This window comes from Mirounga angustirostris, unplaced genomic scaffold, assembly GCF_029215605.1.
Source record: "Mirounga angustirostris isolate CCGP_5_RB_7025 unplaced genomic scaffold, mMirAng1.0.hap1 SCAF_8, whole genome shotgun sequence".
NCBI lineage: Eukaryota > Metazoa > Chordata > Mammalia > Carnivora > Phocidae > Mirounga > Mirounga angustirostris.
The window spans coordinates 56,818,652-56,832,169 of NW_026991716.1; positions in this window are offsets into that span (position 1 = coordinate 56,818,652).

The window sequence follows — 13,518 nt, forward strand, 5'->3', positions numbered from 1 at the left end:
TTGGCAACCTGGGGTTGTCCATCCTCTTGTTCTTGCGTCGCCATCTAAGTCATCCATACTTCTTTTCCATAAACTACGTATCATGTTTGCAGCTGGGAGGATTTATCAGCCTGATTCCTGCTTGAAGGTATTTGGTGAATTTTGGTAAAAGTTTCCCATTTGATTGAAATGAATATATGTTGCAGTTTGGGTTGAAATGTGATTAAGTTTTAATTGTATTGTTCAAAATATTTACACACTTACCAATTTGCATTTGAGTATGTGTGTGTGTGTGTAATTACTTAAAAAAAGGTAATTTTACTTAAAAAGACATTTTCAGATTACTTTAAAATCACTAACTATAGGGGCGCCTGGGTGGCTCAGTCGGTTAAGCATCTGCCTTCAGCTCAGGTCATGATGCCAGGTCCTGGGATCAAGCGCTGCATTGGACTCCCTGCTCAGCGGGGAGCCTGCTTCTCCCTCTCCCTCTGCTGCTCCTCCCACTTGTGCTCTCTTGCTCTCTCTCTCTGTCAAATAAATAAATAAAATCTTTAAAAATAAATAAATAAAATCACTAACTATAATTGAAGTTTTTTTATGTATCTTATATTAGTTTCTGCAACATTTTGTTCCAGAAATATGTAGACTATGTTACTAGGCAGTTAGTTTTATGATGGTTATATTTCCTGTTAAATGTTTGTTTTATAGTTACAAACTGCCCCTTCTCATCTCTACTAGTATTTGCCTTAAATATAGACTTAAGACATCAATGATTCTTTTATTTTTTTCTTTTTAGAAATTTTATTTTTAAACTTACACCCAGTAACATTTACTCTTTGTTTTTTGTTTGTTTGTTTTTTTAATTTTTTTATTCTTATGTTAATCCCCATACATTACATCATTAGTTTTAGATGTAGTGTTCCATGATTCATTGTGCTTAACACACAGTGCTCCATGCAGAATGTGCCCTCCTCAATACCCATCACCAGGCTAACCCATCCTCCCAATCCCCTCCCCTCTAGAACCCTCATCAATGATTCTTTTAGTTAGAATTTGACTAGAATTTTATTTCCATCCTTTTTCTTTAACAATGCATTTGTCCGTAAAAGTGTTTCTTGTGAGCAGCATACAGTTTTTAAGTTTTTAAAAGTTTCCAAAAGTCAATTCTGACATTCTCTTAATTATAATTGGAATTTTATTTTGTGTACATTGAATGCAGTTACTTATATATGTGGGTTTAATAATACCAGCTTACTCTTGTTTTTTTGTTTGTTTATCTCTTCATTGACCTTTTTTCTTCTTCTCTTGTTAACCCATGTTTTTTTTTTTTATTTATTTTTCCTTTCAGTTCATTAGTATACATGCTTTTATTTATTTGATGGTTACTCTAGAATTTTATATGTGTACCCAGTGAAAAATATACCTCCTTACTTTATTATTTTTGCCACTTCCTAGGCAATGCAAAAAAGTTTTCCACTTCATCTCCTTTTCCCTCTTACCTTCTGTGAAATAATTGTTGTGTTTCTTCAAATCTACATATACTTTTTACCTCACCACATTATCATAAGTCTTGACAAAGCCAATCATCATTTCAGGTTATAAGCATGCTTTTATTTCTTTCTGAGCTACCATGCTTTCATATAGAATAAGTATCATTCTACCTGCATAGCCCCTTTTATAATTTTCTTATAGTGCATATATGCTGATGTTAAATTCTCTCATTATTGTGAAAAAAATATACATTATTTTTTAACCATTTTTACTGGAGGCTATTTTTACTGGATATAGAATTCTACATTGACAGTAATTTTCTTATAACCTTTAAAGGTACTCTCTGATTGCTTTATGCTGTTATGATTATTATTATATTTTTCTGGTCAGAGGTTAGTTCTCAGGCATATTGTGGGGCCTTTGAAATGAATATATAGAGAGATATGAATGTAATATATATAATATATATTTGTTTTCCTACACATTTACTATGATATATAATTTTGTTCATGTCGTCCCTTTTTAAAAAAAAATCAGTTTTGGAAAATTTGTTTGCTAGTAATCTATCAAATGTTAATGTGGCAGCCTTTTTCTCCTCTCATATTAGAACTCTATTTATTTTAATTAAGTAAGCTCCATGTCCAACATGGGGCTTGAACTCCTAAGAGTCACACGCTCCACCAACTGAGCCAGCCAGATGCCCCTGGAAGTCTAGTTATAAGAATATCTGAATTTTGCATCATTTCACACATGTCTACAATTTATGAATTTATTTTTATCTATAACTCTTTGTTTCAGTCTGGATAATTTATTCTTATATTTTTCCAGTTCACTTATATTTGGTTTTACTGTATTCACTCTGCTTCTAAATTTTGTTTTTGCATTTTTTTTTAATTCTGGCATTTCCATTAGATTTTTTTAAAATTCTGGTTCTCTAGCAAAATTCGTTATTTTATAAAAAATACAATTCCTTAAAATATTAGCCATAGTTGTTTTAGTTTTTGTCTAATAAGTTGGATTACTTATTTGTAGATGTTTCTTTTTTTTTTTTTAAAGATTTTATTTATTTATTTGAGAGAGAGAGAATGAGAGACAGAGAGCACGAGAGGGAAGAGGGTCAGAGGGAGAAGCAGACCCCTTGCTGAGCAGAGAGCCCGATGCGGGACTCGATCCCGGGACTCCAGGATCATGACCTGAGCCGAAGGCAGTCGTTTAACCAACTGAGCCACCCAGGCGCCCCTGTAGATCTGTTTCTATCATCTTTTCTTTATGATTCTAGCCATTTGGCTCAATATTCTGGTAAATCTAGTAATTTATTTTTTTATTTAATGTAAGACTTTGTGTATGATAAATTGTAGTTACTTTGGATGAAGTTATCTTCCTTCAGAGAAGATTTAATTCCTTTGGCAGATGGATGCAAAAGTAAGGGAAGGTTAGCTTGAGGCTCTCACTAATTTTTCCTTTACTTGTATGGTATCTTCAGTTACCCCAGACATCTCAGCTGAAAGCCTGAAGTGTTACTGGGGCCCTTCCTACTTCCAGGATTTGTTGTCCTCTTAGAACTGTATTAATGCTATAATCTATACTTGATTATATATGGTTAGCAAATACTGTAGAGCCCACTTTTAGGCAACAACGGAAACCAGAATAAGGTAAAAGGACCCACAGTGAACACCAAGCTGAATGCAAACAGGCTCATTATGTGACCCACTTCGAAATAACCATAGGCCTAACCGACCAATTACATCCAGGCACAGTTCCTAAGATTACCAAAAAAAAAAAAAAAATGAAAATTCCCTACGTTCCCATCTCACACTCCACCTTACAACTGTGGCCTCACTGCCTCATCACAGGCACTCTCTTGTTTGCTGTCCTGTGCGCCACTTTCTTGGAATGTGTTCAATAAACTTCTTTCTTCTTTGTTCTGCCTTGAGTGAATTCCTTCACTGCGCATACCACTGGCTTCCACCCAGTTGGGTTGCCCCACATTTGGGGGCTCCCATCCAATCAGAGAGACACCACAAATGTGTTTTGTTAACTTTCTCAGATATTTGACCATTTATGTGGAGCTTATAATTTGCCATATGCATCAAAGAGAAATCTACTGCAGAACATTGGGTTCATTTCTCAGTGGCCACTTTTTCTCTGAAATTCTTGTCTCTGGAATCTTTGCTGCCAAAGACTCAAACTCCATTTTTTTTTTTCCTCCCAAGTTTAATGAAACTGCAGAAAATAATATGTAGATTTATTTTTCTGTTAGGTCTCTATGTCTCTGGGTGTGAATTAGCAAATATTCTGAGGACAAAATGCTGAAGAGAAGTCTGGTTTGGATAAATGCACTTCCCTTATCACAAAGGTCTTGGCCTCTTAAGTCCTGACTGCATTTGAAGGCTATTTGATATTTTCACACCTATGTTTTATATTTTCTCCAAGTTTATAGATGTTCTTTGTGGGGAGACCAGTCTGAAACCAGTGATGGAGTTCTATATACAGAGTGCTGCATATGGAATATTAGCTAGAGGGGAAGAGACTCAAACAAACTAAAAAAAATGTATTTTTACTGCTAAAATCAAAAATACAAAAGTTTCTGTGCTATATTTCCATGTTTTATTGCTACAAAATGTATACGTTAGCTTTATTTCCTTATATTTATGTTATTCTTATCTAAATTTTCACTACATAACTAATTAAACAAAGAGATAAGAAAATGTACCCAAACGGTCCCAGATTCTAAGGACCTTACAGAGACTCTCCACAGCAGTCACTTCAATACCTGATTTATACTCTTTTAAAATGTTCTTTTAAAAATGATAACTACATGATAATTATTTATGTGTAGTATATTTATACCCTTTCAAAGAAAACTGGCAAGGAGATGACCATCTATTCTTTAAAGAGTCTTAAAGCATTCTTCCATAACTGTTTATTAATTATGTCTATGGAAAGTTAATTCTATACTTACATGGACTTTTGGGTTATCTATAAAGTGTGTGTGTGTGTGTGTGTGTATGTGTGTAAATGTTTTATATTGGATGGGATTAGAAATGTCTAGATTTACATTTCTATGAATTTCTCCAATTTACTATGGCTAAAATATGTCAAGAAAATGTACCACATGAACAAAAGAATTGTAGAAACTAATGGTGAGTATATATAGATTTAAAAATATATATTGCCATATTATTCTTGCCCCTGAACTCACAACATATTTTGGATGCAGTTTATGGGAGAAAATTACTTCTTACATCTGATATTAGATGCAATAGTTATGGAAATTTTCTCCCTGGATAGCTCCTTTCTCATTCAGCACCAAATTACCATTATCATAACAGCTGTGTCAGCTAGCCAACGTTCTTCTTTAAGCAAATGGGAGTTATGCAATCTTTCACTCACTGTCATACAAGATAAACTTCAATCTCATAATAATGCTGGAGTTCTACATAAAAACCAATTACATAGCAGTGGCCCATCTATTGATGAAGATTGTATTAAAACCTAACAAGAAATAGTCAAGCTTTACATTTCCAGGTTGGAATGAATGTGAACTAACAACATGATGCAAATTAAAAAGTGCATTTAAGTAGCATGGAAAGGCAAAGCATGCTATGCTAGAGGAATATTTTAGAAAAATTGAAAATAACTATATAAAATGGTGAGCTAATTAAAATTAAGAGTATGGTACAAAAACATGCATAATACAAAACAGGTCATCTGTGGTTATCAGTATTATTTAAAATTGTTGATTACAAATTGATCAGATATAATACATAATTATAGTAGCTTGCAAAATAAGTCTATATTTATCACTTCATTTAGTCTTCAGAGAGAAAAAGAGTAATATAATTTTCTAAACCCTAAATATGATTTATATCAAATTTAAAATACTAATATGATATTAGCATACTATCAGGATTTGTGAAAATAAGTAATTTCATATGTTGGTCTTAATGTTCAATGAGTGAAAATATTTTAGAAATTTGCAAGATCTCCTCAATATTAGAACATTTAACTTGTTTTTTAACAAGTTAAAAAACTTGTTAAACTTTAACTTTTTACATATGTTGCAAACATATGTAAACATTTTACATATATTATAACTTTTACTTTTTACATATGTTGCAAACAGTATTTCTTCTAATTTTATTTTGTCTTCTTTTAATATTTATTGATAATGATTTTTACCTCTTTGCTTTTAAAGGAACAAATATGGAGTTTTTCTCTTGAAATGGCAACATAAATAAATACCCTGTTCCACAATCCTGCTTAAATTTTTTTAAACATAGAGATGAGCTTACAAATATATACAAATTAATTAGATGGCGAGAACAAAGAGAAAATAGGTATCTGAATAGAGGGAAATGCCTTGCAGACATCTATACACCTGGTGATTTGGGCTTGGTTTTCAATACTTATGTTCAGAGACAAAGCTCAGGACTTGTTCTAGTGGAAGTTCCAAAGAATACCTTCAAATAATGCTGAACTGCAAATAACTATAGTTTGTACAAGTAAACTAGAAATAAATTCATTCCTCTAAGAGACAGCAAAGAAAATTACCCATCTAAAAGTTTGATATTGAGCTTAAAGAGAAAAAATACCTTCACAGAATTTATAAAATTTATAAAATTGGCATTTTCCTAAGCGATCTACTTATTCTATAAATTTATTATAGATAAAATTGTATGTATATATATATATTGTTAAAGATATACTTAAAAAAATTTTTTGCAGTATTTTCCCTAAATTTTTACTGTATGGCTATTATCTTTGCTTGTTTTCTTAGAAACCCTTTCCCCACTCCAGAGGAAGATTAATATTTACATTTTAAAGTGTAATTCTGGTCTCTCTTTAATTTTTTAATCCAGTGGATTACCAATTAAAGTTTGGGATGAGGAAGGAGTTGAACTTTACTTTCCACAGTTATTTTTTTTCTAGATTATTATGCTTCCAAAGGCTATTAAAGTTAATGTGTGGGTAAGTTTAAGGAGTATTACCATGCAAATATTTAGAGTTCTCTCTAATAGGTTCTATCTATTTTTGTAAATTTTATCCATAGATATTTGTTCGCATTCATGGCTAATGTCATATTTCTTTTTTTAACCTAGATTTTGGAGGTTTATTGCAAAACATTTGTTTGTCTGTCTGTTTATTGTAACCTCATATGATAGAGTATAATACTTTTATTTCTTGGTTTATTTCTCTGTTTTTTGGAGGGTAAAATAAATATATCTCTGGTTCTTTTTTTTAAAAGATATTTAATGCTAGACTTTTAACACATAGATTTATTACTGTTTCATTGTCATTTAGGTTGTATTTAACAATATAAAATAAAAATTTTTTGCTGTTTTGTTTTGTTTTTCTATCTTTATTTCTCCTTTCCCTGATGATAATGTCATTGATGTAGCTTTGGAGTATAGGTGAGGTTTGGTTGGGTGAGGTCCAGAGCCAACGACCAAGAAAAAATTCTTGAGATGTCTTTGGTGCTAATTGGTGGTTTTATTAAAGCATGGGGACAGGACCCATCGGCAGAAAGAGCTGCTGCCCAGGGTTGTGAGGGGTGGCTAATTATATACTTCAGAGTTGGGAGAGGTAAGGTAAAGAGAGGTTTCGAGAGGTTTTTCATGTGTTAAAGAAGACTCACAGGATACCAGAGACCTTGCCAATGTCAAGTGAAGGTTGTTTTTCCCTCTAGCAAGGCATTAACATTAGGACAGTTGGGAGCTTCCTGGAGGAATGTCATGAATATCCCATCCAGGAGTGTGTGCGTGTGTTGGGGGAGAGAGGGGAGTTGCAGGGTGTCAACTTGTACTTTGTCCTTAGCTAGCCTTCTGCTCCTTCATCATCATGACACTTTTTTTTTCTTTTTGGTTGATATATAATTGGTCATCATTTCCATTTATTTTTGTGTGCATAGTTGTTTATCCATTTGTTGTACTTTGAGTATATTGTAAACAAAGTATAGTTGATTTTTTTTTTAAGATTTTATTTATTTATTTGACAGAGAGAGACACAGTGAGAGAGGGAACACAAGCAAGAGAAGAGAGAGAGGGAGAAGCAGGCTTCCCACCAAGCAGGGAACCTGATGCGGAGCTCAATCCCAGGAACCTGGGATCATGACCTGAGCTGAAGGCGGACACTTAACAACTGAGCCACCCAGGAGCCCCTGATTTTTTTTTTTTAACTCAATCTATGAATCTTGTATCTGGTGAGCCTGTTTCATTATCTTTCTTCTATTAATGTTTCATAGTTGTTTCCCTTAGCTTCCATGTCTTACAATAAGCAAAATCATGTATAATTTATTTTAAAAAATACATGTAGTATAGTCTAGATTAGAATATCAAGAAGATGATGTACAGATACCTTAAGGAAAATGTGAGCTACTTTCATTGACTATTATTTGAATATTTGTAAATTCCTTAGAGACAAGACTATTTTTACATTTTAGATTATAGCTAGCTGATTAACTGCAAAATATTTAATACCTCTTTTAATTATATTTACATATAAAATATGTCTTATAATTTTCTGTTGGCAACTAAGGGGCATGGTATTTTCATGGCAAAAATACTCATTCCATGGCTGAATGTGAATATCAGTTGTCAGGGAAGCAGAACTTCCTCTGCCCTATGGTCTTTCTAGCTGGATTTAGAATCAAATTTGACATAAGGTAGATTAATAGGAGGAAAATCAAATTTAATAGGCAAAGTACAAGGATCCACACTGACATGAAATTCCAAAGACAAGGAGTCAACATGAAGCCTATATGAACTAAAAGAAGAGCAGGGGGCTGAGGACACAAAGTGGAGAAAACTCATTAGCAAGAAGGTAATAAAGAATATTTGGGGGAAAGCAAGGTTGCTCTATTAAGTAGTTAAGTTCCTTGGTAAAGAGGAGCTTCTATAAATAAGTTCTCTTCCTGTTTCAGGCTCTCCTTTCCAATGTAGATTTAGGCAGTTATGGGGGGGGGGGTGCAGAGAGCTTTTATTTCATCTACTGTGTTTTTATTATTATTATTTTTTTTAAAGATTTTATTTATTTGACAGAGAGAAAGATAGCGAGAACAGGAACACAAGCAGGGGGAGTGGGAGAGGGAGAAGCAGGCTTCCCGCCGAGCAGGGAGCCTGATGTGGGACTTGATCCCGGGACCCTGGGATCATGACCTGAGCCGAAGGCAGATGCTTAACGACTGAGCCACCCAGGCGCCTGGGTTTTTATTATTTTTTAAAAGACTTATTTATGAGAGAGAGTGTGCACATGTGGGGGGAGGGGTAGAGGGAGAGAATCTTTAAGTAGACTTCCCACTGAGCGTGGAGCCCAATGTGGAGCTCGATGGCATGACCCGTGAGAGCATGACCTGAGCTGAAATCAAGAGTCGAATGCTTACGTGACTGAATCACCCAGGCGCCCTGAGCTTTTACTACTTTTGAAATAATCTTTATGCCAAAGTGGCATATTTTGGGGCATCTCATCCTGTACCCCTTCACAATCAATGAGGGTCTATTTTGTATTTTATAAGTAGCTTTTTTTTTTTTTTAAGATTTTATTTATTTACTTGACAGAAACACAGCGAGAGAGGGAACACAAGCAGGGGGAGTGGGAGAGAGAGAAGCAGGCTCCCGGCCGAGCAGGGAGTCTGATGCGGGGCTCGATCCCAGGACCCTGGGACCATGACCTGAGCTGAAGGCAGACACTTAACGGCTGAGCCACCCAGGCGCCCCTATAAGCAGTTTCTGATGTAGGAAAGATGTTAGGGTTTGAAGCCTATGGCCAAGAAAGAATTCTTGAAATGTCTTTAGTGCAAAAAGGTGTGGGTTTTTTTGTTTGTTTGTTTGTTTTTCAAAGCTTAGGGGCAGGACCCATGGGCTGAAAGAGCTGTACTGGGGTCATGAGGAGTGACCCACTATATACTTTCAAGTTGGGAGGGGGTTTGGGATAGCATAAGTCTCTAAGGAATTTTGGAAGTAAGGTTTCCAGGACCTTGAGGGGGCTAGCAATTGTTGGGAAAAGGTCATTTATTACTGTCTAATAAAACCTTAGTCATGAGACACTTCAGATGTATATCGGTGGGCCATATGCTTGGAAATCATGCAACAACTATCTTGGGGGTAGATAAAGGAAATTTCTAAAGGAATTTTTATATGTTAAAGTAGACTTACAGGATCCAGGATTGGGGGGTGGGGGATCTGGCTAGGATTGCCTTTTGCCCTTAGCAAAGTATTAACATCAAGGCAGTTGAGTCCCTAAAGGAATGTCACTGTGCCTGTTTCAAGGACTTGTCAGTGGCCTGTAGGTAGTAAGAAAATTCAAAAGTTTTTATTCTGCCTTTGTTTCCCACATCAAAAGGACAGGTTCAGAGCAGGTGCTTTTTTTTTAATAACACCTTTGAGTTATTTATTACACTATTCTTTTTTTAAGATTTTATTTATTTATGTGACAGAGAGAAACACAGCGAGAGAGGGAACACAAGCAGGGGGAGTGGGAGAGGGAGAAGCAGGCTTCCCGCCGAGCAGGGAGCCCGATGCGGGGCTCCATCCCAGGACCCTGGGATCATGACCTGAGCCGAAGGCAGATGTTTACGACTGAACCACACAGGCGCCCCTACACTATTCTTTAAACAGCTTTTCTTTGTCTATATGAGCTCCTTTGAGAGCAGAAAGGACATTCCTTTACCCCTGTAGACCATAAAATACCATCCCTTTACCCTTGTATACCTTGTATACCTTTGTTTGGAGAACAAAGGCAAAAGGAAATGTAGATAAAATTAAATCTCCTTACAACTTGCAGCCCATTGACAAATACTTGAGGAAGGCAGAGTATGACATTCCTTCAAGAACTCTCAACTGTCTTAATGTTAATGCTTTGCTAGAGGAAAAAAGAAACAATCTTAGCTTGACAGTAGCCAGGCTTTCAGGATCCTCTAAGTCTTATTTTTTTTTTTTTTTAAGATTTTATTTATTTATTTGAGACAGAGAATGAGATAGAGCATGAGAGGGCCAGAGGGAGAAGCAGACTCCCTGCCGAGCAGGGAGCCCGATGTGGGACTCCATCCCGGGACTCCAGGATCATGACCTGAGCCGAAGGCAGTCGCTTAACCAACCGAGCCACCCAGGCGCCCCCTCTAAGTCTTATTTAACATATGAAAATCCTTTTGGAAACTTCCTTGGCCTCTACTCCTTCCAACTTAAAATTATATAATCAATCCTGCCTCACAGTCCCAGTGCAGCATTTTCTGTCCAAGGGTCCTGTTCCTGTGTTTTAATAAAACCACCTTTTTTGCACCAAAGATGTCTCAAGAATTCTTTCCTGACCTCACATCAAATCACATCATAAAGACTACAATAATATTGAAAGGACAATGACATCAATACTAAAAATTAGGCATTAAAAATAAAATCAGTTAAAAATTCTAATATTCTTTTTGTATTTTTTTTTATTATCATCCACAATACTCTAAAATGGCATGAAAATAGCTGCAGGCAACATATCTTGACCTTTATTTATATTAATGGTTCTGTCATTCAGTAAAATTATACCCATCTTGATGAGAAATTATTCCTTAACATTCTTACAATTCACATATACCATAGCTTAAAATACCAACAGTAATATACTCTCCTTATTAAGAACAGAGTGTCTGATTTATTCCAAAATGATTGGTGTTGGTAATTGACACAAATTAAAATTGTTTCTTCTTTAAATGTCTTTGGCCGGATGGTTGTGGGGAAATTTAGAAGAACATGATCATCTGTTACCCTTATGAAAATATGAAAACAGCAAAAACACATCTGATGTTGAAGGAAAAAATTGCATTTTCAATCAGTGTCTTGTGAAAGTAATTAGAAGTTCTGTCTGAGAAAGCAAATCAATAAAAACAAGCACACAAGCAGTGGGGAAAGGCAGAGGGAGAAGCAGATTCCCTGCTAAGCTGGGATCTCTACCTGGGGCTCTATCCTAGGACCCTGAGATCATGACCTTAGCTGAAGGCAGGCACTTAACTGACTGAACCACCCAGGGGCCCCTAGGTTCAACTTCTATAGTTCATTTTTGTATCCCAGTGCTTCTCAAAGCGCCTGGCAGAGAGTTGAGTGTTCAATAGTTGTCTTTAAAATTATACTGAGGGGCGCCTGGGTGGCTCAGCCATTAACCGTCTGCCTTTGGCTCAGGTCATGATCCCAGGGTCCTGGGATCAAGCCCCGCATCGGGCTCCCTGCTCAGCGGGAAGCCTGCTTCTCCCTCTCCCACTCCCCCTGCTTGTGTTCCTGCTCTCGCTAACTCTCTCTCTGTCAAATAAATAAATAAAATATTTTTAAAAAATAAAATAAAATAATAAAATAAAATAAAATTATACTGAACTGCAAATAGAGAAATATTAGGAATAATGTATTAAAATATAGTCATTCTATGATTACACTGCTATGATTAATGGACACATATGGTATTATTATAGAACTGAAATGAGTAAAATCTGAGGACTGAACAAGATTATCTGTTTAATCTTTCATCCATAATCTGCCTTGATCCGTTGCTTATTTATGGCAATTTAAATATAAATAATGTGCTATTATGATTGTGGAAGATATAAATAAGGATAGGAGATGTAGCTTTGAAGAGATAACTTTCTAGTGCCAATAACCTTCTTTTAATTAAAACTTAAATCCACTTTCTTTTATATCACTGAAAATTGTTCCACAATTAAATGACTGATGAATAAAAGTTGCCATTTTGGAGGCTCTTGGGTGGCTCAGTAGGGTAAGTATTCAACTGTTGATTTCAGCTCAGGTCTTGATCTCAGGGTCATGAGTTCAAGCCCCATGTTGGGTTCCACGCTAGGCATGGAGCCTACTTAAATTAAAAAAAAAAAAAGAAGTTGCCATTTGTTTTTATCTATAACATGGATCTTTAATCAATAATTGTTTTTATGTATGTTCAAATCCTATTTTGTAATATGCTACCAACAAAACCTGACACTTTAGATTCAATCTGAACCTATTAACTAGATCCAGGAAAGCTTAATAGTCATTCTATAGTTTCATTTTTATATTTTTAAATCAAATTCAGAAATAATGCAGAAAATAGAAAATACATTAAAAAATGAAAAAAATTATCACACGAGGTACATATTTACTAACCATTTGACTTCAACAGAAACAAATTCTTAGTTTCAATTACAAAGCCTGTAATTTTGTAATATCTGATTAGTTTCCTAAGAGTGAGGAAAGAGTATTTTTCTCCTGCAAGTAGGTTATATGTCAATGGAATAAATGTGATATATGTCACATGTATATTTTAAGTAAAAGTGGCACAAATTTCAATTTATGATTGTACTAGATCAAGTGTTCATGATATAATATTAAAATATATTTTAATACAAGAGGAGAAATCTGATATAATTTGAAACTGTATTTTTAAATAAAATTTATCTCTTAGAGTAGTTTTAAGTTCACAGCAAACTTGTGGGGACGATACAGAAATTTCCCCCTCCCCGCATGTATGCATAGACTCCTCACTATCAAAACACTGCACCAGAGTGGTACATTTGTTATAATCAATAAACCTATATTGATAGATCATTATTACTCAAAGTCCAGTTTATCTTAGTCTTTGCTCTTGGAGTTGCCTGTTCTGTAGATTTTGATAAATGTATAATGACATGTATCCACAATTACACTACAGAATAGATTGACTACCCTAAAAATCCTCTGTGCTTTACTTCTATATTTCTCCCTTTCCCACAACCTCTGACAAACACTGATCCTTTTACTATCTCCATAATTTTGCCTTTTACAGAATGTCATTTATTTTGAATCATGCAGTGTATAGCCTTTTGAGGTTGGCTTCTTTAACTTAGTAATAGGTATTTAAGTTTCCTCTATGTTTTTTCATGGCTTAAAAGCTCTGTTTTTTTAGCACAAATAATATACTGTTGTCTGGATGTACCATTGTTTATTTATCCATTTACCTACTGAAGGACATATTTGTTACTTTCAGGTTTTGACAATTATGTATAAAGCTGTTATAAACATCTGTGTGAAGGTTTTGTGTGGATCCAAG